Source organism: Puma concolor, chromosome C1 (genome assembly GCF_028749965.1).
Source record: "Puma concolor isolate L17-30 chromosome C1, mPumCon1.1.hap2, whole genome shotgun sequence".
Taxonomy (NCBI): domain Eukaryota; kingdom Metazoa; phylum Chordata; class Mammalia; order Carnivora; family Felidae; genus Puma; species Puma concolor.
The window spans coordinates 51,212,448-51,236,965 of NC_141674.1; the positions used below are offsets into that span (position 1 = coordinate 51,212,448).

General features: G+C 48.1%; 1 protein-coding gene across 2 annotated transcripts in view; it reads right to left on the reverse strand.

Moving 5' to 3' along the window:
- KANK4 (KN motif and ankyrin repeat domains 4) overlaps positions 1 to 22,212 on the reverse strand; it is a 73,122-nt gene extending 50,910 nt beyond the window's left edge. For both annotated transcript variants that reach the window (XM_086717161.1, XM_086717160.1), the window contains exon 1: positions 21,930 to 22,212. The gene's annotated coding sequence lies outside the window, so the exon portion shown is untranslated. The remainder of the gene's footprint in view (positions 1 to 21,929) is intronic.
- Positions 22,213 to 24,518: the final 2,306 nt, after the last annotated feature.

A 24,518-nucleotide genomic window follows, 5' to 3' on the forward strand; every position in this document is an offset into this window, starting at 1 on the left:
GCTGTGGTTGCTGTTATTTCTGAGGGAAGGAAGCAACTAGTAAGTGCTCAATAATTGTTCTTTGTTATTATTTATCGAGAGTCGCCTATGGTATTGTAGGCAGTGTGTCAAGTGGTACTCTACTGTCTTTTCCTTCTCCCAAAGACTCTGTGTATCTGTGTACAACGTCAGGTATTATTTGTTCTGGTTTGCAGACTGGGAAGCCAAAGCCCAGATAGCTTAGTAACTTGGTCCAAGTCACGAAGAAAGTGAATGGTAGAGCTAGGGTTGAATGTGGGTCTTCCTGCCTAAGTTTCTAACTGCCCAGACTGAGGCATGGCTCTGTCCACACTTGTCTGCAAGGGCTGAGTCAAGGGAAGGGTGGCAGGCTGTAACTTAGGTCTCGGCAAGGAGGTACAATACAGGTCTGGTTGCAGAGGCAGAGAACAGGCATGGGCAAATGGAGTCCTTGAAGTTGGAATGCCGACCAGCAGAGGGACATCAGGCCTGACAGAAGGAGTGGGGCCATGTTCCACAAGGATATGGACACATAGCAATCAGGAATAGAATCTAAAAGGGATGAGAAGGGATGCCTCAGTAGCTCATTCGGTTGACCATCCGACTCTTGATTTCAGCTCAGGTCATGATCTAGAGTTGTGGGATCAAGCCCTGAGCTGGGCTCTGCACTGAGCATAGAGCCTGCTTAAGATTCTCTCTCTCTCTCTCTCTCTCTCTCTCTGCCTTTGCCCCTCCTCCCTGCTCATGCTCTCTCTCTCTCTCTCTCTCTCTCTCCAAATAAAAATTAATTAATTAATTAATTAATTAATTAATTAGAAGGATAAGGATTGGCTCCCTGGTGCCTCGTATAAACTGACCCATAGCAGTGCTCCTTAAAGATAGAGTAATTGAATGAATGAACCGATGGAGTAACAGATTCATTAATATTTTCAAAGCAGCAACTGATTTGAAATTAGTGGGCAGGATGTGTTGGAGTGGGAGAGAAATTTTCACTTCTGGACTTTCCTTCTTTAAAAAGAGAGCAGTTTAAAATAGAAGAACAACAGGAATATTTCCCTTGGAGCCCAGCCAGACCACACAATGCCTCCTTTTCTTCCCAGACCAGAAGGCATTTGGGGCCCAGCCCCTCAGCGGGTGTGTGCAGCACGGAGCCTGCCCAGCATACTTACCCACTTGTGCTCTGGAGCCCAGAACCCCCTGCCTGCCAAGCCCAACACAAATGCCTCCTTCACCACAGCCCTCTGCCACGTGTGGTTTCCACCGCTGTTTCTAAAATCCCCCCTCCAGGCCAAAGTGAGGCCCTTTTGGCTGAGTCTCCCCACTACTGTGTGGAGACAAGAGACAGTGATGCTTTCTCAATCATCCTGCTTCTCGGGGCCCCAAGGCATGAAATGAAAGAGCCCAGCAGCTTGAGGGAAGCAAGGGGAGCCTTTCCTGTTCAAAGATCAGCCTCTACAGATGGTGTTCAGTCAGCCAGTAATGAGAAATCATTGTTCAGGCACAGGGCTAGGTTCTGGGGATTCACAAGTGGATAAGACAGGGAATAAAGATCCCTTAAGGAACTCACATTCCAAAATGGGAGGCAGAGTGCAGCACCTGGGTGGCTCAGTCGGCTAAGCGTCTGACTTTGGCTCAGGTCATGGTCTCGTAGTTTGTGAGTTCGAGCCCCGTGTGGGGCTCTGTGCTGACAGCTCAGAGCCTGGAGCCTGCTTTGGATTCTGTGCCTCCCTCTCTCTCTGCCCCTCTCCCACTCATGCTTTGTCTCTCTCTGTCTCTCAAAAATAAGTAAACATTAAAGAAATTAAAAAATAAATAAAGGCAGAGACCTAAACAAGGCCATACAGTGTCACAGAGGCGGGCGAAGGCATTACGAAGGACCGCAAGAGCATTGCAGCCATGGCATTTGAGCTGGGCTTTGAAGGATGAATAAAAGCTCGCTGGGTAGACGGAGGAAGCAGCTTTCTAACTCAGACATGAAAGTATGTGTGATGGGCTTGGGGAATGGCCAGCAAAGCAGGCCCAGATTGCAGGGCGGGGGCAGAGGATGGGAAGGGCGAGGCTGGAGGTCAGCTCAGTTTATTCCATAGAGAGTAGGAAACCAGCAAAGGTTCTACAGCAGGGCAGGAACCAGATGAAAGCTGAGTGTTGGATAGAACTCCGACTGCAGTGAGTGAGGCGGGGGAGGTGTACGTGGCTGGGGGTAGTGTCCCCAGAGCCTGGCCGTTAGTGGACAATAAGTATTTACAGAATGAACAAATGATTTCGAGAGGGAAGAATATAGCAGTTCTGACAAGAGGTCTGGCCAGACGTAATGCTTTTCACTAACTGCTCGTTTTATGCATTTTTTTCTTTTAAGAGAGCAAAAGCTCTTCTCCTTTATTGAACCATCACAAATGTATATAATCTGAGATTGGAGGCATAATTACATAATGTCTTACGTTGTTGGCAGTTTCCTAAATGTTTGCTTTGTCTCCCATAATAACTCTGTCATCTCCTTGACAGCCAGGGCAATGCCTCTTATGATCTGTGTGCATTGCCCAGCAATACCTCTCATGTGCTGAGCACACAGTAGGCCCCAGTAGGCAGAACCATGAAGCTGATTCACGGAGCCTAAGAGTCAGACAGGCTTTGTAATTAACTGGTTCAACTCTCTCATCGTACAGATGAGGAGACTGAGACCCAGAGGAAGGGAAACACATGCCCTACCTGAAAATACGTTCACAGTCCTACTTCTGGGCCCTTGCGTTTCACAGCAGGGACTTGGGCTCAGTTAAGCCTTCAGGAGCGAATACCAAGGGTCAAGAACAGACTCTGAAATCAACCAGCGATGAGTTTGGGTAGCGGTAGGGCAAATAGAACACCAACACACAACCGATATAGGCACAAGAGAAATGTGTTCATGTACATGCATAGTATTCAGCTTCAGTGCTTACTCAGTGCTTACAGCATAGCCTGATACTAGAACTGCTAGAGGACAGCATGAAGATTAGAGTGTAGACTTGGAGGAAGGTGGGTCCGAGTTCAAATCCCAGCTCTGCCGCTTACCCGTTTTGTGTTTGGCAAGTTCCCTAAACCCCCCAGCCATGGTGTCCGCACACGTGTAAAACGGGAAAAATACAATTTCCTCCTTACCAGGTTATACAGATTCACTGGGGTGAAGTATATAAAATGTCTATCACAGTGGCTGCAGTTGGAAGGGATTGAGTGAGAGAGAAAGAAGGAAAGAAAACAGCAGGACTTGGCAACCTGTGGGATCCATTGGTTATTCACCCTTTGTTTGCTGAACACTTACTCCGTTCAAGCGCTGGATCAGGAAGGAGAGGGAGGGGTCAGCTGCCCCAGCCTTTCAAACCTGGGTAACTAGAGTGGTAGGGACAGCCAGTGAGTTAGAAAGATCAGGAGGGAAAAAAGATTTGGGAATAAGGGAACGGGCGTTCATCCTTGGGCATGCCGAGTGCCTGACTAGGGGTTCACCCACAGAGAGGGGTTCACCCGGAGAGTGTGGCCCAGCAGATAGTGGAAAAGGTGGGCCCGGGACAGGGGAGAGACCCAAAGATTAAAGGTGCAGATTCATGTGGGTACTGGGGGTGGGAAGCAAGAGCTAGCAGAGGAGTGTAAGGGAAACTCCTGAAGAAAGTCACACTTGGGAAGCCGATGAGGAAGAAAAACCAGGGTGGCGTGTGGCCCAGAAATCCAAAGTGGGTAAATCTCGAGGAAACCAGTGAGCTCGGGCTCAGTTTCAGAGGAGTGAGGGAAGATGCCAAGGGTTGACAAGATGGCAGAAGCAGCAGGTGGGGCTCTGCTTTGATGCTTCAGTGGAATCCTGGAGAGAAACGGACAGCAGCTCATAGGAGGGGTAAGGTGAGCTCGCAGGAAGGTGAGCATGCCTGCAGGCCAAGGGGGAGAGGCCAAGGTGACGGATGGACAGAGATGCAAGGAAGAGAAGGGGCATAAAAACCGAGGTGTATCCAGGCACTAACACAGGCAGCAGACTTAAATGCCACCTTCCCCGCAGCCATAGCCAGTGAGGCGATTTTAGTAGTCATATTGTGCGATGAAGAAAGTGGGCCCAGAGAGGCTAAGTAACTCCCCCAAGTTAGCAGTAGGAGGAGCTGAGATTCGAAGCCAGAAGTTCTGGCTCCAGAGTCCACAGCCAGTTTGAAGGAGAGTGTTTCTGGAGGCGGGAAGGGAAGGTTGTTAAGGCTGCGCTCTGGCAAGGGAGAGGACAGCAAAGATGGGGAGAAATCATGAGGTGGGGGGCAGGGAGAGTTCAAGCCACAGGACCTCCGCCTTCCCAGGAAGGCAGGAAACAGATCGAGTGCTAGGAGGGAGAGCCTACGAATGGATTGGAGGCCAGAGGACAGCAGACGAGGTTTACAGCAGTCAATGGGGAGACTGGATGAGACACAACGGAGATAAACATGAAGGAGGCCAAGCAGCCGCAGAGGTTAAAGGGCTTGGATTTAAAACGAATCCATCAGTTGCAAGGCAAGATCAGAGAAAGGGGACAGTAAAGTTTAATCCAGGGTTGGGGTTTACACAAGTAAGAGGTGTTAAGGGGAGACTATAGGAAGGAAGGGAGGACATGGCATGGGTATAGTCCAGAGCTGGAAGGGGAAGGAGAGACGTGAAAAAAGACAAGTAGGTAGCAGGAAGGGGATGTGTTCAAAGAGGAGGTTTGAGGGGCGCCTGGGTGGCGCAGTCGGTTAAGCGTCCGACTTCAGCCAGGTCACGATCTCGCAGTCCGTGAGTTCGAGCCCCGCGTCAGGCTCTGGGCTGATGGCTCAGAGCCTGGAGCCTGTTTCTGATTCTGTGTCTCCCTCTCTCTCTGCCCCTCCCCCGTTCATGCTCTGTCTCTCTCTGTCCCAAAAATAAATAAACATTGAAAAAAAAAAAATTTAAAGAGGAGGTTTGAATCTCCCCTTGTACTGAGAAGGGCTGACTTTCCCCTCTGGCAAGAGGCACCCCCATGAAGGGCAGGCACAGGTCACAGCCTTCCTATCAGACATACCTTCCTATCCACATACCTGGCTTCAGGAATTTTCCCGCAGCTGAATAAATAAAAGTAAGTCCAGAGAAAAAGTCCTAATCAAAACCTGAATGCATCAACTTGAGATTTTAATGTTACTCAGCACTGAAAAAAGGATTTTTAAAATCCATTGTGAAGGGGCGCCTGGGTGGCTCAGTTGGTTAAATGTCCGACTTCGCCTCAGGTCATGATCTCATGGTTCATGGGTTTGAGCCCCACATTGGGTTCTGCACCATGAGCGCAGAACCTGCTTCAGATCCTCTGTCCCCCTCTCTGCCCCTCTCCCTCTCCCTCTCTCTCAAAAATAAATAAAAACATTAAAAATAAATAAATAAAAATCCACTGTGAAAAGTTGTAATTCACACTCCCCTTCCCCCAATTCCATCCAAAGAATGCAAGATGTAAGCAGGGTTTGCTTTTTCTCAGTGGTGTAGTGGGCTCTATCACCCAGTATCCAATAAGCTGTGCCAAGCACATTTGCATTGTATTTAACTCTCATCTTAACCTTTGAAGAAAGGAATTGTTATCCCCATTTTATAGAGGAGTAAACAGAGGCTCATCACAGACTCTCTTTACATATGCATAGAAGTGATGTAATGACCTTCAATATTCAAGATAGAGTATTAGGAGAAAAACAGCAGAATAGTATGTAAAACCTCATTTTTATTAAAAAAAATTCCTATCCAGGGGTGCCTGAGTGGCTCAGTCAGTTAAGTGTCCAACTCTTGATTACGGTTCCAGAGATTGAGCCCCGAGTCAGGCTCTGCACTGACAGCAGGAGGGAAGCTGCTTGGGATTCTCTCTCTCCCTCTCTCTCTCTGCCCCTCGCCTGCTCTCGCGCCTATGCATGTGCACTCACTTTCACTCTCTCTCAAAAAAAACTTTTAAAGAAGTGTTATCAGGGTGCCTGGGTGGCTCAGTTGGTTGAGTGTCCAACCAGCTCAGGTCATGATCTTGCAGTTCACGGGTTCAAGCCCCGTGTCGGGCTCTGTGCTGACAGCTCAGAGCCTGGAGCCTGCTCCAGATTCTGTGTCTCCCTCTGTTTCTGCTCTTCCCCCATTCACGTGTGTGTGTGTGTGTGTGTGTGTGTGTGTGTGTGTGTGTGTGTGTCTCAAAAATAAACATTAAAAGAAATTTGTTTTAATAAAAAAGTTTCTATCTAGAGGCACCTGGGTGGCTCAGTCAGTTAAGCCTCCAACTCTGGGTTTCACCTCGGGTCATGATCTCATGTTGAGTGAGTTCGAGCCCTGTGTCGGGCTCTGTGTTCACAGTGTGGAGCCTGCTTGGGATTATCTCTCTGCCCCTCCCTCACACATGCTTTCTCTCTCTCAAAATAAATAAATAAATAGGGGTGCCTGGGAGGCTCAGTCGGTTAAGCATCCAACTCTGGATTTCTGCTCAGGTCTTGATCTCACAGTTTGTGAGTTCGAGCCCCACATCAAGCTCCATGCTGACAATGTGGAGCCTGTTTGGGATTTTCTCTCCTCCTCTTTCTCCCCGTCCCCAACTCAAGCTCAAGCTCTCTCTCAAAATAAATAAATAAACTTAAAAAAAAAGTTTCTATCCAGATTATATATATATGAATTTATACCTACATCTAATAAGGATATAGTTATAACTCATATAGGTGTAGTGCCAAGTCTAAAACAATACACTCCAAACTGTCCCATAAACCCCAACCACCAATTCTTATCAATTCAGAGTTTTCCCTTTCATGTGTTTCTATATTATTTTAGATGTTTGCCACTCATTGGCATGGTTTTTTAAATAATTTTTAATAAAAAAATTTTCCAATAGGGTTTATTGAACCTTTCAAATTGCAAAAGACCACCCACTCACACACACACACCCACACTCTAAAGATTATTTTTTAAATGGGAAAGGGAAAACTGGTCAGCGACATGCAGAAGAATGAACCTGGACCAGTTTCTTACACCATACACAAAAATAAACTCAAAATGGATGAAAGACCTAAATGTAAGACAGGAAGCCACCAAAATCCTCGAGAAGAAAGCAGGCAAAAACTTCTTTGATCTTGGCCGCAGCAACTTCTTACTCAACACATCTCCAGAGGCAAGGGAAACAAAAGCAAAAATGAACTACTGGGACCTCATCAAAATTAAAAGCTTCTGCACAGCGAATGTAACAATCAGCAAAACTAAAAGGTAACCAAGAGAATGGGAGAAGATATTTGCAAATGACATATCAGATAAAGGGTTAGTATCCAAAATCTATAAAGAGCTTATCAAACTCAACACCCAAAAAACAAATAATCCAGTGAAGAAATGGGCAAAAGACATGAATAGACACTTCTCCAGAGAAGATATCCAGATGGCCAACCGACACATGAAAAAATGCTCCACATCACTCATCATCAGGAAAATACAAATCACAACCACAATGAGATACCACCTTATACCTGTCAGAATGGCTAAACAATTCAGGCAACAACAGATGTTGGTGAAGATGCAGAGAAAGAGGATCTCTTTTGCATTGTTGGTGGCAATGCAAGTTGGTGCAGCCACTCTGGAAAACAGTAGGAAGGTTCCTCAAAAAACTAAAAATAGAACTACCCTACAACCCAGCAATTGCACTACTAGTCATTTATCCACAGGATACAGGTGTGCTGTTTTGAAGGGACACATGTACCCCCATGTTTATAGCAGCACTATCAATAATAGCTGAAGTATAGAAAGAGCCCAAATGTCCATCGATGGATGAATGGATAAAGAAGATGTGGTATATATATATATATATATATATATATATATATATATATATATACACACACACACACACACACACACAATGGAGTATTACTCAGCAATCAAAAAGAATGAAATCCTGCCATTTGTAACTACATGGATGGAACTGGAGGGTATTATGCTAAGTAAAATGAGAGAAAGACAAAAATCATATGACTTCACTCATATAAGGAGTTTAAGAGACAAAACAGAGGAACATAAGGGAAGGGAAACAAAAAGAATATAAAAACAGGGAGGGGGACAAAACAGAAGAGACTCATAAATATGGAGAACAAACGGAGGGTTACGGGAGGGGTTGTGGGAGGGGGGATGGGATAAATGGGTAAGGGGCACTAAGGAATCTACTCCTGAAATCATTGTTGCACTATATGCTAACTAATTTGGATGTAAATTTTAAAAAATAAAAAATAAGGGGCACCTGGGTGGCTCAGGCGGTTAAGCGTCCAACTTCAGCTCAGGTCATGATCTCACGGTCTGTGAGTTCGAGCCCTGTATTGGGCTCTGCGCTGACAGTTCAAAGCCTGGAGCCTGCTTCAGATTCTGTGTCTCCCTCTCTCTCTGCCCCTCCCCTGCTCATGCTCTGTCTGTCTCTGTCTCAAAAATAAATAAGAAAAAAATAAAATAAAATTAATTTAATTTAATTTAAATAAATAAAACAGGAAAATTTTCTTTTCCATTAGTTTATCAATTAAAAAACAAACACCTTGTCCTTCAAGAGTCCAATTTTTTTTTAAGCTTAAAACGTTAATAAAGTAAGGTAGTAATGTCTTACAATGCAACAAATACTCGCCAAAGACAGGTGTTTGGTCCTTCCAGCAAAGACACCAGTCGCCATGGCTGAGTGAAGTGGTCAAAATGACTCACCGCAGGGCCCCAACATCTCCATCTTTTCAAGTGTCTGCTCCCATCTTTCACTTCTGAGAGTTTCCTTCCCAAGCCATCATGCATTAGGCTTCCCATTGCCCCCACCTAACCATTACTCCATAATTAAAGTTTTCCCGAGCAGTAGAATTCATTCCCTCATCTGATGAAGGAATACAAAGTTAAGGGTTTAGAATTTTCTTTCTCTTCTCATGTAATTAATTAGCACTTCAGCAGGAGCTTTCTGGACACGCTGAATGAATTTGAGACTGAGTTGAATGGCAGAGGTACCAGGCAAGCTAGTTGGCTGGTGGGTTATCAATCTGCCACTGCGGGCAGCCATGATATCTGAATGTCCACCACTGACCTTCTGGGGGGGGGGGGGGTGCTGCTATGTGGGGATTAACTCACGGCTGGTGTCGCCAGTCCTGCCTTTTTCCAAAAGAAGCTGGAATGTGGATTTATGTAAAATCTGCTTTTTAAATGTTTATATAAATCTTCTTTCTTTTTGTAAACACTATGGAGGTCAAATAAAACCCACATGCAGGCCCAGTGCTGCCCATGTGCCCACTAGCTGGGCATTGATGTGACCTCGGCCCACCTTTCCAGGCTCGTCCCCAGCTCCTCTGCCCCTCACAACCTCACCCTGTGCCCGAGCACCTCTGTGCCTGGGTTCGCAACGCACCAACCTTTTAGATGCCCTTTCCTGAGTTCTCTACCAGTGTCTTTTCCATCCTTCAAGGATCTGCCTAAATGGTACCAGCTCTTCCTAATCCTAAATATTAATCTCAGTTAACATCGTCCATCGTCTAAGGCTTTCTTCCAAAAGCTACTTCCCTTCCACTGCATTTCCATTGATTTTGGCACTTCTCACATTCTGCCTCTCGTTGCCATTATTTCTGCATGTTTAAGTCTTTCTGGTAGATCATAAATTGGTAAAAAGGAAGGATGTTTTTGTGTGTGTGCCAGCTATGACCTTGGTACTATTATCCTCATTTTACAGGACAGAAAACCAAAACTCAGTGACTAAGTGATCGCCCTGAGCTTCCCATATATACTATCTCCCTGCCCATCTTCTACACCTCTGTCTGTTCCTGCTATCCAGAATCCTCCTCCTCCTTCCTTCTCTGTCTGGTAACTCCTACTCAACCAAGACAGTTTTACCTACCAGCATCTTCCCTTCTCCACACACCAGTCTGGACTGGTCCCCCTGCTCCCCACACTTCTGTGCTCCCATAGCACCCTGTAAGAACATCTGTCAGAGCACTCATCAAGCATAATTAGCTATCTGATTCTTTGTTTCTTCTGTTGGGACTATAAGCTCCCTTCCTAGCAGAGTGCCTGGTCCAGGGTAAGTGATCAGTACGTATTTGTTGGATGGCAGGAAGAGAGGGAAGGAATGAGGGAGGGAGAGAGGGAAGAAAAAGGGATGGAGGGAATAAGGGACAGTAATAGCCCACAGGTAATCAACAAATGTTAGGTATAATAAAGCGCATGGTTCCGAGCCCCACTTCTGGGCTGGAATTGATGCTGGCTCCTTTGCAGCCCAAAAGCAGATACATGGGAAGGCTTGAGTTATACCCCCTTCATACTCCCTCCCCACCAGAGTGGGGCCAGCAGGTGGCAGCTTGCTGCTTGGTGTCAAGGTCCCAGGAATCAGCATTCACCTCTGTTCTTTGCTCCTGGCTTCCAGCCTCAGGGAAAGTGATTTTCTGTACCAGTGAGTCTCTGCTTTGGAAGGATAACTTCCCTTATGACGGATGATGTTGGGGATCAGCCTTCCCCAGAGGCTGGCAGGAAAGCACACTGGAGAAGCTCACAGCGGGCCAGTGCAGGGAGAAGGACAGACTACAATCCTCACTGCCCAGGGTAGACAAGGGAGAGAGGAGTATCTTCCTTCAGAGAACCCTGGAAGTGAGGCTTTCTGCTCTGTGGATTGCTAGAAAACTCCTGTGACACTGCCACTCAACACAGCCCCTCCTCGTTCACAGGCCAGGAGGCTGGGCCAGGATGTTCCTGCTCCTACACCCTCTCCCTGACCCAGGCCAAAGAGAACCATCTTGGTTTCAGGAGAAACTGCAGAGACTAGCCTGGGTTGACGTTTTCAAAAGCCTAACTGCCCTCTCAAAGGAGCAGTTTACAGCACCTACTGACAGCCACCGTGAGATCAGGGGGTTAAGGAAAACTCTGGTCTCCTCACCACCATTCCACCAAAGTCAAGCCGGGAGGGAGGCCAAGGACGCCATTCCTCCAGGGAATTCGGAACCTCTGAGTACAAGCCTAGAAGTCCAAAGATCTGGGGAAAGGTCGCAGGATCCATCCTGTTCCAGAGCCAGGATAGCATTCCCAGGTCCCCTGAGACCTAGACTCCACATTCAAGCAGCTGGGGTGGAGGAGCAGGGTCCCCTTTGCTCCCCCTTCTCCTCCCTCTTTGTCTCCCATGTCACTTAGTGACCCACCCAGAACCTCCCCCCAACCCCCAGGTGCTTCCGATCCCTGCCTCTAGGATTACAGAATACCAGGCTCTCACTGAGTAGACCTGGCAGGCCTGGCATCCGCAGGTACTTTAGCTCAGTAAATTCTCAATGAACCAGTAAGATAGGATCTTTTACCCCATTTTAAAGACAAGAAGATAAAGTTCAAAGCCATTTTATAATTAGGGAAGAAAAAAGAAAAAAACCTTAAAAGGAGACCACATTACTTAAATAAACAACAACAAAAAAACCACCCAAAACTGATAAGAACTAGGACTTAAACCAGAGAACTGACCAAATAATCTACTGCCTTAGGGGCGCCTGGGTGGCTCATTCGGCTGAGCATCCGACTTCAGCTCAGTTCATGACCTCATGGTTCATGGGTTCAGGCCCCGTGTCCGGCTCTGTGCTGACAGCTCAGAGCCTGGAGCCTGCTTCAGATTCTACGTCTCCCTTGCTCTCTGCCCCTCCCCCACTCGCGGCCTGTCTCTGTTTCTGTCTCTCTCTCAGAAATAAATAAAAACGTTCAAAAAGTTTTTTTAAAAAAATAAATAATCTACTGCCTTAGAATGAAAGAAGGGAAAAAAAAAAGCTAATTTTATTGAGTACTTATCATGTGCCCAGTGCTTTAAGTGCACTATCTCATTTCATTCTTGGGGTAACCCTACAATGCAATTTCTTGTTATCCCCATTTTACAGATAAGAAACTGAGGGACAGGGCGGTGATATGAGTTAACAAAGGCCCAGGCCATTCCAGTCTTCCAGACTAGGCCACAGTGGTGAGTTAACAGGCTCACCCCTTCAGGGTAACATGCTAGCATTTTAACAATAGCTCTTTAGAGAAGACAAAGTAATCAAAGGAATGACTCCAATGCCAGGAATTTCAGGCCTCAGCCCTGCCAGTGGGCAGAATTCTCAGGGCAGGAGCCTTTTGGCAACACCAGGCATCACCCGAAGGCGGCCACCCACGGGCCTGGCTGACACGGGGCTCCATTCAGCAGCTGGCAAGGCCAAGGACTTGGGGATAGAGTGAGAAAGAAGATTAGGTCAGAGAAGGCCAGCCCCGAAGCAGGCACAAGTGTGGGGCAAGGAAGAAAAAGCAGAAGGTAATTTCAGGTGCTCCACGGATGTCCCCTCACCCAAAAATAGTAGCCTGCTTAACAACGTGGAAGAGACACTCTCAGTGTTAGTGTGAGGGCCGGGCAGGGAGCTACTGCAGGAGGCCTGGGTTCTCACCCCAGGTCACTCCCTGTGCCACCAGGGCTTGACACCTGCCCTTGCTGGTCCTCATCTGTAAGACGAGAGGGGTGGTGTAGGTAACCAGGGAGGTTTCCCAGAGACAAGCTCTAGGTGATGGGACCTAGAACAAGTGCCAAGATTGGTCCTGAAAAGGGGATCGAAGGATACTGTTCATTTGCTTTTATCAGGGTTCTCCAGGCCAGACCAGACGCGGCCCAAGGGATGGGGAGAGGGAGCTTCTAGCTAGAGGGGACAGCCTCACAAGGACCACTCCTGAATTCTCCCCACAGGCCAGAGCTGGCAGCTATAAGTAGTGATGCCTGCTGCCCATTGGCCAGGTTTGAGGGGTTCAAGGAAGCCCTCCCAGAGAAGCCCATGTGGCAAGGAGACAGGGACCATCACCCAGTGTAGAGGTTGGAGTCACCTAAATGGGAACAACTATCCAAAATGGTACGGAAGCACTAGAGGGCTCATGCCAATTTATGAAGAAGGCATCATTACCTCCTTTTCACAGATAGAAACTGAGGCTCGGCATGGTATTAGCCAGGTGTCAGAGCCAGTGTTAGAACCCGGTTCTGCTTGACCTCACAGCTTTTGCTCTCTATTTTTATCCTCACTGATGTAGCATGTGTGTCTGTGAGAGGAGCGAGGGTAAAGAGAGAAAGGGAGGAGATGTGAGAACAGGCAAAAGGCTGGAGAATACAATGGGAAAGACAAGGAAGGGCAGTAAGCACTTTCTTACTGAAACAAAATGGCAGCCATGGTTTTTCCAAACAGACTCTTCTGTGGTTGTATATAGTGGTTTTTAAAAGCACTGGGTTCTGAAATTAGCCAAATCTGGGCTGAGCTCCTGGCTCCACCACTTAATCCCTCTGTGACCTAGAGCATGTATTTAACCTCTTAGAGCTTCAGTTTTCTCACTGAATACAATGGGAATAATAATAGTCACACCTTATTGGGTAGTTGGTAAAGACTGAAGAACTATATTTAAGGGGCTTGGCATGGGTCAGACACATATTAAACATTCAATAAAAGATAGCAAAAAAACCAACCAGTATTCTAATGTACTCCAGTGGGCTCCCCTCTCTCCATGCTTCCTCCTCAAAATCGACATCTGGCCAGTCCCCCCACATCCTAACTCCCTCCTTCCTCCTGTCTGCTTCCTTTGCATTCCCTCCCTTGCAGAACCCACTTCAAAGCCTCTTCCCCCAGTGCTCCTTCTCCTTCCTAAGGACTCTAGCTTGCATTTGATCAAGTGATTCATCAATTAGCCTATAAGCTCCTTAACCTCTCAAGAATACAACGGTCCATTCTGTGACTGTTTCAATGGACTTGTTTGCATGGGATGGACCAAGCAATCAACATATGAGCTGGTGGGTTTGTGGGCTGATAGGAATCATCTAACCAGTTGCCCATGTGCGCCTGCAATTTGTAAATTAACCTCTGGATATACATCAAAACTTCTACCCAAACTGCCAATTATGTGCTTTTGCAAATATGCCAAACTAGTAAATGAAATTTACTACTGCCCAAGAATGCCTGGCACTAATTACACAGAGATAGATGGGCATATGAAAGATTATGGTTAGGGAGTGTGGGAAATTGGGAACTAAAGTTTACTGACTTCCTGTCAGAGAGTCTTTTTGCACCCCTTTAGCAGACTGATGAAGACAATGGACCCTTTCTCAGAACATTTTCAAATATTGAAAATAAAATGTATAGGGGTGCCTGGGTGGCTCAGTCGGTTAAGCGTCCGACTTCGGCTCAGGTCATGATCTCGCGGTCCGTGAGTTCGAGCCCCGCGTCGGGCTCTGTGCTGACAGCTCAGAGCCTGGAGCCTGTTTCAGATTCTGTGTCTCCCTCTCTCTGACCCTCCCCTGTTCATGCTCTGTCTCTCTCTATCTCAAAAATAAATAAACGTTAAAAAAAAAATTTAAAAAAAGAAAATAAAATGTATAGCTTGACTACAAAGAAACTCAATTATATTGACATATAATTATTAAAATTAAAAAATGACCCTCTCTCTCTGCCTGTCCCATGCTCATGCTCTGTGTCTCTCTGTTTCTCAATAATAAATAAACATTAAAAAAAAGTTTTTTTAAAAAGGGTGCCTGGGTGGCTCAGTCGGTTGAGTGTCCGACTTCAGCTCAGGTCACCATCTCCCGGTTTGTGAGTTCAAGCCCTGCGTTGGGCTCTGTGCTGACAGCTCAGAGCCTGGAGCTTGCTTGGATTCTGTGTCTCCCTCTCTCTGCCCTCCCATGCTCATGCTTTGTCTCTCTCTGCCTCTCAATAATAAATAAACGTTAAAAAAATGTTTTTTAAATTAAAAAATGAATGTAATATAGTAACATACATTCTTTATTAATGCATTAAATAACAAGCTTTAACACTGGGTGTAATAACGGCTGTAATTTCAAAGCTGCAACAGGCATAAATAATAGTTATCTGCAGCAGTTCAAATGTGATATGAAAAGATTGGTGATTTCTAGGGGCGCCTGGGTGGCTCAGTCGGTTAAATGGCCGACTTCAGCTCAGGTCGTGATCTCACGGTTCATGGGTTTGAGCCCTGAATCAGGCCCTGTACTGACCGCCCAGAGCCTGGAGCCTGTTTCCATTCTGTGTCTCCCTCTCTCTGCCCCTCCCCCACTCACACTCTGTCTCTCTCTCAAAAATAAAACACTAAAAAAAATTTTTTTTAAATAGAAAAGATTGGTGATTTCTATCGGTGACAACTTCCCAGGTACTGCAAATATACTATGGTTTGTTGCCTACAACCCACATAATCAAAGAAAATGCCAAATAAAGATGTTATCTTTTTTCTCCCAACCACGTTTACAAACTGAATTCTACACATGAGTTCCTTGGGGCCGTTAATCCCAAGTTAAGAATGTTAGGTCCTTAGATCTCCGTGAGTCTTTGTACGGGGCATATCCTGGACTTCCAGCTCACCCTCACCTCTTTCTCCAGGAATCTCCACCCACAGGCCCCAAAAGGTCATGTTCTGTACCCATGAACCTCCTCTGATTGGGAGGACTGGGCCATCTGATTGGCCCAGAGAGGATGCCTGCCTCCATAGCAACCCGTGCCCAGGCTGGCCAGGGACCAGCCAAGACATGGCCCAGAAAGAGAGCCTCGGTGTTCTGAGAACTGAGCTCAGACAACAGGATCCTCCCTGGAACTTGTACTGAGTGACAAAGGAGAGGTCCCTCTGATAGTAGGCTGAGGGTGGGGTGGGCGGGTGCTGAGTGGAGCCCATGGCACCAGCTGTACTGGTGGAATAGCCTTGAACTCAGAACCTCCTCCACCCAGCCTCGAGGGTGCCTGGCTTCCATTCAGGACTGTTCTTAAATATCAGTGCTGCATTTACAGCTCCCCTCCTCTTCATTCGCATCAGCTTTAGGGAATCTGTTTTCTGTATCAGAAGAGCCAGTATGAACAACAGCATTTTAAAGATGAGAAAGTTCAAGTTCAGTAAACACGAGTCATTTGCTCAGGCTCACAGGGCCAGCATGTGGTGAAGCCATTTCCCTTCTCTGACCCTCCTCCTTTTTTTTTTTTTTAAGGAGGAAGAGAAGAGGGGTGATAGCCTTCATTACTTATTTATTTAAAATCCCATAAATGAGGGGCATCTGGGTGGCTCAGTCAGTTAAGTGTCCAACTTCGATCTCAAGGTTCATAAGTTCGAGCCCCACATCGGGCTCTGTGCTGACAGCTCAGAGCCTGGAGCCTGCTTCAGATTCTGTGTCTCCCTCTTTCTCTGTCCCTCCCCCACTTGCACATGCACTCTGTCTCTCAAAATAAATAAATAAACTTAAAAAAAGAAATAAATAAAATCACACAAATGATACACAAAACCAATCTCTTACAAAACTTAAATATTACTAAACATTAAAAAAAGGGGGGCGGGGAGGGCACCTGGGTGGCTCAGTCAGTTAAGCATCTGACTTTAGCTCAGGTCATGATCTCTCAATTTGTGGGTTTGAGCCCTGCATCTCGCTGTCTGCTGTCAGCACAGAGCCCCCTTCAGGTCCTCTGTTCCCCTCTCTCTCTGCCCCTCCTCTGCTTGTGCTCTGTCTCCCTCAAAAATAAAACATTAAAAAAAATAAAACTTAAACATTACTGATAAAATGACCCCACCTCCCCACACACTCAGTATGGTGCCTAATAATATAGACCCTGACCATATTAGGTTGTTTTCACCCAAGTTGACATTCCTGTCTTCTAAACCCTTCCCCAAGAGCAGGATGGCTGCATTACCAGGGCCAAAGGGGGTGGAGTGGTGAGGAATGGAGATGAGCACAGCACCTGGAAACACACAGCCCAGCCACCTGGTACCCTGCTATGAAAACCAAAATCAATTTCACTGAGAGTTGGCATCTCTGGCTGCTGGGCAAAAACCAGGCTGCGGAGGGGAATCTGCACCAAAGGCTGCTCTTTTATCTTTGCTTGGAGCATATTCTCCCCAGTGCCATATTTCTCTGCCCCCTTGTCACTTAACGTCAGAGCAACAAATTAGAAATACATACCAAAGGAGACAACAAAGGCTACTTCCACGCAAAGGGGGCAAAACCACAGCCACATGAAAGATAGATATATATCCAGCCAGTAAGTTTTATTTACTTTGAGAGAAAAATAATGGGGGGGGAGGGCAGATGAGAATTCAGATTTTCTCCCACAATGCCTGTGTCCCCAGAAAGCTATGTGAGGGGCAGGGCCCAGGCCCCAGGCCCCAGGGCTGGGGCAAGACAGTGAGACATTCCTTTTGAAAATACACTTCTTTCCCTTGGAGAAGGAACATTCAGCCAGCTTCTCAGACACCACCAATCTATAACTGCCTGCATATCACATTAACCATCTACTTGAAATCTTGAGGCAGCATTTATTTTATCCTAGAAACTGCGACAGGCCTATTTTTAGTGGGAGGGCCTCTTCTTTCCTTTAATCCTACTTTGAAATATTATCCATATAGACTGGAAACTGTTCACAGAAGGCCTATTAGAAGCCTCTTAGTCTAAACTCTGGGTCTGGGAGATTAACATTCCTAGGCACAGAGAGGTTAGGGATCTAGCTGTAGATCACACAGTTGGTTGGCAGCAGATGTAGGCTCCGATCCCAGCATGCCCTAGCCTTCAAGCCCACGCCTCTTTCCACAAACGGATACAGAGCAGCACAAAGTGGTTGGCCATCTGATATGCAGAGACAGATCTGTCAATCTCAGTCTTATCATTGATTAGTTCCATGCCCTGGGCAAGTCATTTAACCTCTCTGAGCCTCATTTTCCTCATCTGTACATCTGGGGTTATGACTACAACTGTCTGGAGGATTACTGAGAGAATTACATGTGCCAGAGCTTGACACACAGACAGGCCATTATTATAGTGTAAGTGCTCCTGTTTCCCGTGAAGCGGTGAGTGGATCTGCCATCTGAGATGTGAGAACTATCTGCATGACTGCCCAGAGATAAACAAGACAAGATTGCTAGCACACCCATTTTACAGTTAAGAAAATTCAGTCCTCAGAGATGACATAACTTGCAGGAGACCAGAGTTTTAGAAGTGAGTACAGGGTTGCCTGGGTGGTTAAGTGTCCGACTTCCGCTCAGATGATGATCTCACGGTTCGTGAGTTCGAGCCCCACATCGGGCTCTCTGCTGTCAATGCAGAGCCTGCTTCACATCTTCTGTCCCCCTCTCCCTCTGCCCCTCCTCCGTTCTCTCCCTCTCTCCCTCTCTCTCAAAATAAATAAATAAACTTAAAAAAAAAAAAAGGCACATTCTCAGCATTAAGAAGTCCTAACTGTCCTCCCTACCACACCTCCTAAGGTTTGGGTTGAATTAGAATGAGTTATCCCTTCCTTGCCCCCCACAGAGCAGAGCCTTCTATCATTGGCTCACACTCTGTGATCCTTCCTCATAAACTGGAATCAGCACAGTGCCTAATAAATACAAAGCAGAGACTCAGTGCAGTTTTGATGAGTGAGTGAATTACTGAATGAGTGAAAATCCTGATCCACAGATAAGAAGGTACTGATTGGCCCAATAACCTGAAATAGATGTTTTGTTGCAGAAAGCAGGAAGCAGGCCAGCAAGAGCTCCAAGGGCAGGAAGCAAGAACCCCATTCTCTTCATCCATTCCCAAGCCTGCTCTATAGGGAAGAAGCCTTTGACAAGACCAAGAGCTAGGTCCCAGATCTCAATGATCCCATCCAGGGGGTTTCCAAACCTGGCCCGCACAACTCAGTCCAGGGCCCGGAAGATAACTGTGAAGCACACGTGACCCTCCTCCAGCTAAAACAGATGTAATAACATTGCAGGCAAGGGGCAGCAAACAGGCCAGGGAGATGGCCCATCTATCTTCCTAATTGTCAACTCTGCCCATAATAAGATTTTTCTCCCTGTCACACCTTAGGCTGCTACTGAACTGAAGCAAAACCAAAATATCCATCTTCCAGCCATAAATAGTGGCCTTCACAAGGTGCCAGGGATGAAAGGAGGCTATTTGGCTAAGAGAAGCAGACAGAGCTGGAGGGAGCCCTGGCCGGGGAGTCAAGAGCTGGGGGTTGGGAGGAGGTGCGGGGGGTGGGACACTGAAGGGGGATGGCATGCTGTTACCCAGCTGTAGGTGCTTAGGCAGTCGCTGCACCTCCCTGGGCCTCTGCTTCCTGTCCAAAGTTCTGGAAATGGGGTCAGTGGGAGACGGGAGGGATGTGAATCATGTGATATTGTATATAAGATGTTTTAGGTTACAGGCATTTGGAGGCGAGTATAGTATCCATAATTTTCATCAGGATTTCCAAGATATAATATGTAACCCTCCTTCCCCTCCCTAAAAAGAAAGTTAAGAAATACTAGCCTGGACCATTTTTATCCAATAAGCATTTACTGAACACCTTCAATGTGCTAGACTTGAAACACAAATATGACAGAAGAGTCCTCCTTTTCTGATGTTCAGTGCAGTTTATACTCTCTGTGACGGAAGCATGTCCAGGGAGCTTCAAAAAGACAGACGAGGCAGCATTGACCTGATCAGGAAAGGCCTTCTGTGATGGCACTGGCGGTGCTGGTGGTGGTGGAAACCTTACATTTAATGTTGAAGTTGAGGGGCGCCTGCCTGGGTGGCTCAGTAGGTTAGTGTCAGACTTCGGCTCAGGTCATGGTCTCGTGATGTTTGAGTTCTAGTGCCACGTCCGGCTCTGTGCTGACAGCTCGGAGCCCGGAGCCTGCTTCGGATTCTGTGTCTCCCTCTCTCTCTGCCCCTCCCGTGCTCCCACTCTGTCTCTCTGTCTCTCTCTCAAAAATACGTAGAAACATTTTTTAAAAAATTAATGTTGAAGTTGAAAGCTGGCTGTGCACTCACTGGCTGAACACTCACTGGCTGAACATGTAGGAACACTATTTTAGACAAAAGACAGCATGTGCAAAGACGATGTGTGTTCCAGGAACAGTTTGAAGTGTAATTGTGAGTAAAACCTAGAGGGTGCTCATGGTGGGGGGGGTGGGGGTGCAGTGGTGGGGAGATGGGGGAGTGGTAGAACCAGAAATGGGGCAGGGAAGGCAGAAGGGTCCAGATTAGGAAATGCCACGTAAGCCATCCTAAAGAATTTTAGGATTGTAGACAGTGAGTTCACTCTAGCTTTAAAAGTCTCAGGATGAGCCACCGCTTCCAACATGAATCTTCCTAAATGTTGAGCAGGGGCCTTGGTTAAGTTGTGAGCACAGTGGGCAACAGGGAACAGCTGGAGGAAAGAACTATTGCCCCTTGGCGCTCTGGGTGGACATGGGCTGTCTGACCAAGGTGCTGGTAGTAAGTGCGTGTGTGAGGACGGGCCTGGCACCCGCCTGACAGTTTATCTCTCTGTCCTCCCAGCCTGGGGGATTCCAGCTGCCTGTTATTACGGCTGAGAAAGAAAATTAATGATTGGCCCAGGCAATGGGATGCTAAAGTAAGGGCATGTCCATATTATGGGTCCCTGGTCATCATTTGGTAAACAGTCTTTCAGTCCTTCTAATGGTCTCTGCTACTGGCCTCAGGGCCTTCCCACATGCTGTGCTTCCATCCTCTTCAACTAATTAACTCCTGTGAGCCTCTGACTGAGCAACGACTGTACCTATCACAGAATCACAGTATCTAATCCTTTCCTTTCAAAGAAGTCAGCACTGTTTGTAACTCTGTATTTGAGTGATTTGATTCATGTCGGTCTTGGCCACTGGACTGCAAGCTTCATAAAGCCAGACAGTGCCGGTTTTCTTCATTTCTGTGTTCCGCTACTTTGCCTCGTGCCTGGCACAGAGCAAGTACTTGTTGACCAAATGGACCCTGAGCCATCCCCCATTCTCAGTGTCCTTTAAACATTCCCCAGAACTCACCTTATGGTCCGGGGAGGAGGAGTTTTGGACATGCGCAGGAGGATTAGGATGAAAAGGCAATATCAGAGTGGAATCTGCTGTGATTCCATGTGTAGCTCTGTGTTCTTCTGCGTCATGTCTTGAAAGGTTCGAAAGAACCCACATTTGGTTTTACCCAGGCAGCTTCTGTGTTTAATTCAAGATGCTTTCTCCCCAGGCCTCAACCTGGTCACTGGCTGCATCTGACTGGACATGGTCAACAGGACTTTGCCCAGGCTTCGGAGGGTCATCCTGAGGAAGGGGGGAATCTCCTCTTCCTTTTCCTGGAAAATGCCTCTTCCTAGCCCTCCCAGCCTGCACCCTATCTCTCGAGAACTGAAACCACTGGTTCTTGCAGCCCTAGCAGATGCTCAGAGCAAGCACTTATTTAGACCAGGCTTAGCGGCCCTGGGCTCTCCTTTCCACCTCCCGTGCTAAGTTACTGGCCACTCTACAGGGACAAAGTACTTGGGGTCAAAGGTTTGACCTCAAGGGAGCGATGAGAAGGAGGGAATCTCACCAGGTGGCCCACAGCTGAACGAAAGCGCCCTAGGCTGCCTGTGCACCCGCCCCTCCTCCCCCGGGGCGGCCCCACTGCCTCCACCCAAGGTCGTGGCCCAACGCGAGCTCTGGAAAGTTCAGCCAGGAGCCGAGGGATACCAGGGTAGACACTGGGGGGCCGGCTTTTGCCAAAGATAGAAGATTAAGAGCTCGATTCCAGGTCGCTCTGGGAGCTGGCGGCAGGGCGCCCAGTCCCGCAATCTGCATCCCGGACCGCAGCGCCCAGCTCGGAAGCTCTGGGCGGGGGCTGCACCACCCGAGCCGCAAGGACAACGCGGCCTCCCCCTCCCCACCGGTGTCCTCCCTGGCCAGCGCTGGGACTCGGGGAGCCGGTCAGGGCGGGAAGGGGAGCGACGCCCGCCCTTGGGTAGCCCGCGCAGCCCCGGCAGTCCCCTCCCCGCTCTGTCGCGGACCCCAGGCAGGGGCGCCAGGTCGGCCCAGGCTGCCGCAGCCTGTGTCTTAAGGGGAGCCGGGGACGCGGCGCGGGGAGGAGACGAGGCGGGCGGCGGAGCCAGAGAAGAGTGGCCGAGCGCCGGGGCCAACACCCGGGTCGCGCGGGTCAGGGTGCTGGCACGCCCCACTCAACGCGCGGCGCGCGCTGGGGTCGCAGAGAGCCTTACCTTGGCGCGCCGCAGAAGTCCGGAGGGAGGCGGCCGGCTGTGCCTGGGGCCGGCGCACACCCCGGCTTCGGGGCGCACGCAGCCTCCGGGTGCACAGTCCTGGTCCGGGGCGCGCACCCCCGGGCTGGCGCACTCTGGTCGCCCAGGCGCGCACACCCTCGGGCGCCCTCTCGCCGGCGGGCTGGGCCTGGGCCCGGGGCGCACACCCAGTGGGGCACACCCACCGCGGCCGATGCGGGACTGGCCAGGCGCGGCCGGCGTCGCCGGCTGCCAACACCACCCGAGTCCCCGCCTTCGCTAGGGGAAGAAAAAAAGACTCCTGACGCGGCGCGGGCTTTGGTGTGTGGGAAGGGGCAGCATTGTGAAACCGAGGGGAGGGTCTTAGCCTTGGACAGAGTTTGGAGGAAAAACTTTTTGCAAAGAGACCCGAAACCTCCTAACTGTGTATAGCGCTTTGCAGATTTCCAAAGTGCTTTCACGTACATTTATGTCAGTTAATCTTCGCCACCACAGTAACCAACTGTTGGGGCATTTTTGTCCTTACAGATGGGGAGACACCATCGCACAAGGTAAAGCTTGCCCAAGCCAGGAGCAGAACCCAGTATTAGTACCAGAATCCTGAGTATAGTGAGGTGATGTCCATCCCTAGTGGGACTTTCTCATTGCAGAGGTGGAAGAAAGAGGCAGGGTGGGGATGGATGTAACGGAATTTTTATCTCCCCTAAGTCATTTCTTTTTCCACTCGCTTTTTTCCTTCCCAGCCATTGCTTTACCCCACTCACTTCACTCTGCCATTACCCACAGTGCTTTTTATCAGTTCAAACCACTTACATTTCAGTCACTCACCGTGACTGATCAGCGCACCAAGGGCCGTATGTTGTGCACAAGCAACCTAGGACAAAAAAAGGTGGCACTGCTCCATTTTATAGATGAGGACAAACAGGCATGGAAGGGGTCAATGTAGAGACTGCGGGACTCTAGATCCCAGCTCTGGCTCAGCTCACACCCCTTCCAAAGAGCCGGTTGGCACACGGTAAAGCTGAACCAAAGGGGTTGCACTTTTTTTTTTTTTTAATTTTTTTTTTTAACGTTTATTTATCTTTGAGACAGAGAGAGACAGAGCATGAACAGGGGAGGAGCAGAGAGAGAGGGAGACACAGAATCTGAAACGGGCTCCAGGCTCTGAGATGTCAGCCCAGAGCCCGACGCGGGGCTCGAACTCACCGACCGCGAGATCGTGACCTGAGCCGAAGTCGGACGCTTAACCGACCAAGCCACCCAGGTGCCCCAGGGGTTGCACTTTTGACATGAAGACCCTGAAAGGGGAGAGAATTTGGGGCAAGGGACAAGTTCTGGGACTTTCATTTCCCCGTTTTGATAGAAACATGGTTATCATACAGGTTTGCTTCTACTAGGGCTCCACTAAGAGCAAATTAATAGTCCAAGAGCCACAATAAGTGGCAACAGAGGCTTGGCCTTAGTACTGGGAAGTAATAGGGAGTAGTGGGGACTGTGGTGAGCTTGAAGGTAGCTCTAGGCTCCTGCCCAAGTGAAGGGGCTGCTGCCACTCAGCTCTAGTGCGTTGTTGCCATTGAAGGTGTGAACCTTTAAAATAAAACTGCCAGTTCTTCTATCAGCAAAAATGGGTTTAATTGGGAGTAGCAGAGAATTTCAATCCAGGACGAGTAATATACAGCAAAACCATGGGCAAGTCCAATAAATGAAAGAGAGGCACATTATTTTATAAAGAAGAAGGAGGAAGTTGTGTTGGGTTGTTTTTAAATTTTTTTTTTCAACGTTTATTTATTTTTGGGACAGAGAGAGACAGAGCATGAACGGGCGAGGGGCAGAGAGAGAGGGAGACACAGAATCGGAAACAGGCTCCAGGCTCTGAGCCATCAGCCCAGAGCCCAACGCGGGGCTCGAACTCACGGACCGCGAGATCGTGACCTGGCTGAAGTCGGACGCTTAACCGACTGTGCCACCCAGGCGCCCCTAAAAATTCTTAATTGGAATGTAGAAGAAGTAGCTATATTTATTTAAAGACTTTTTTTTAATTTTTTTTTCAACGTTTATTTATTTTTGGGACAGAGAGAGACAGAGCATGAACGGGCGAGGGGCAGAGAGAGAGGGAGACACAGAATCGGAAACAGGCTCCAGGCTCCGAGCCATCAGCCCAGAGCCCGACGCGGGGCTCGAACTCACGGACCGTGAGATCGTGACCTGGTTGAAGTCGGACGCTTAACCGACTGCGCCACCCAGGCGCCCCGTGTTGGGTTGTTTTAAACAAAAGCCCAGTGGAGAGAAGGAAGAGTTCAGGGCGATAACCAACGGCTGAGTTGCAAGGGTGGTGTATTTCTTATAAGAGATGCAGAGTATATCTTTCCCTGTGGGGGCGTGTAATTGATGATTTTTTCCTGTTGAGATTCTTCTGTTAAGGCTGGGGCATTGACATTGAGTGGTAAGGCTCCCCCTAACAGCCTCCCCTTCTAGCATGCCGGAGTCCACTTTAGTGAGGTCTCTCTTTATTCTTTTTTTTCTCCTTTTCACAAGAGCAAGGAGTTAATATGGCCAGATCTTCTCATTTTT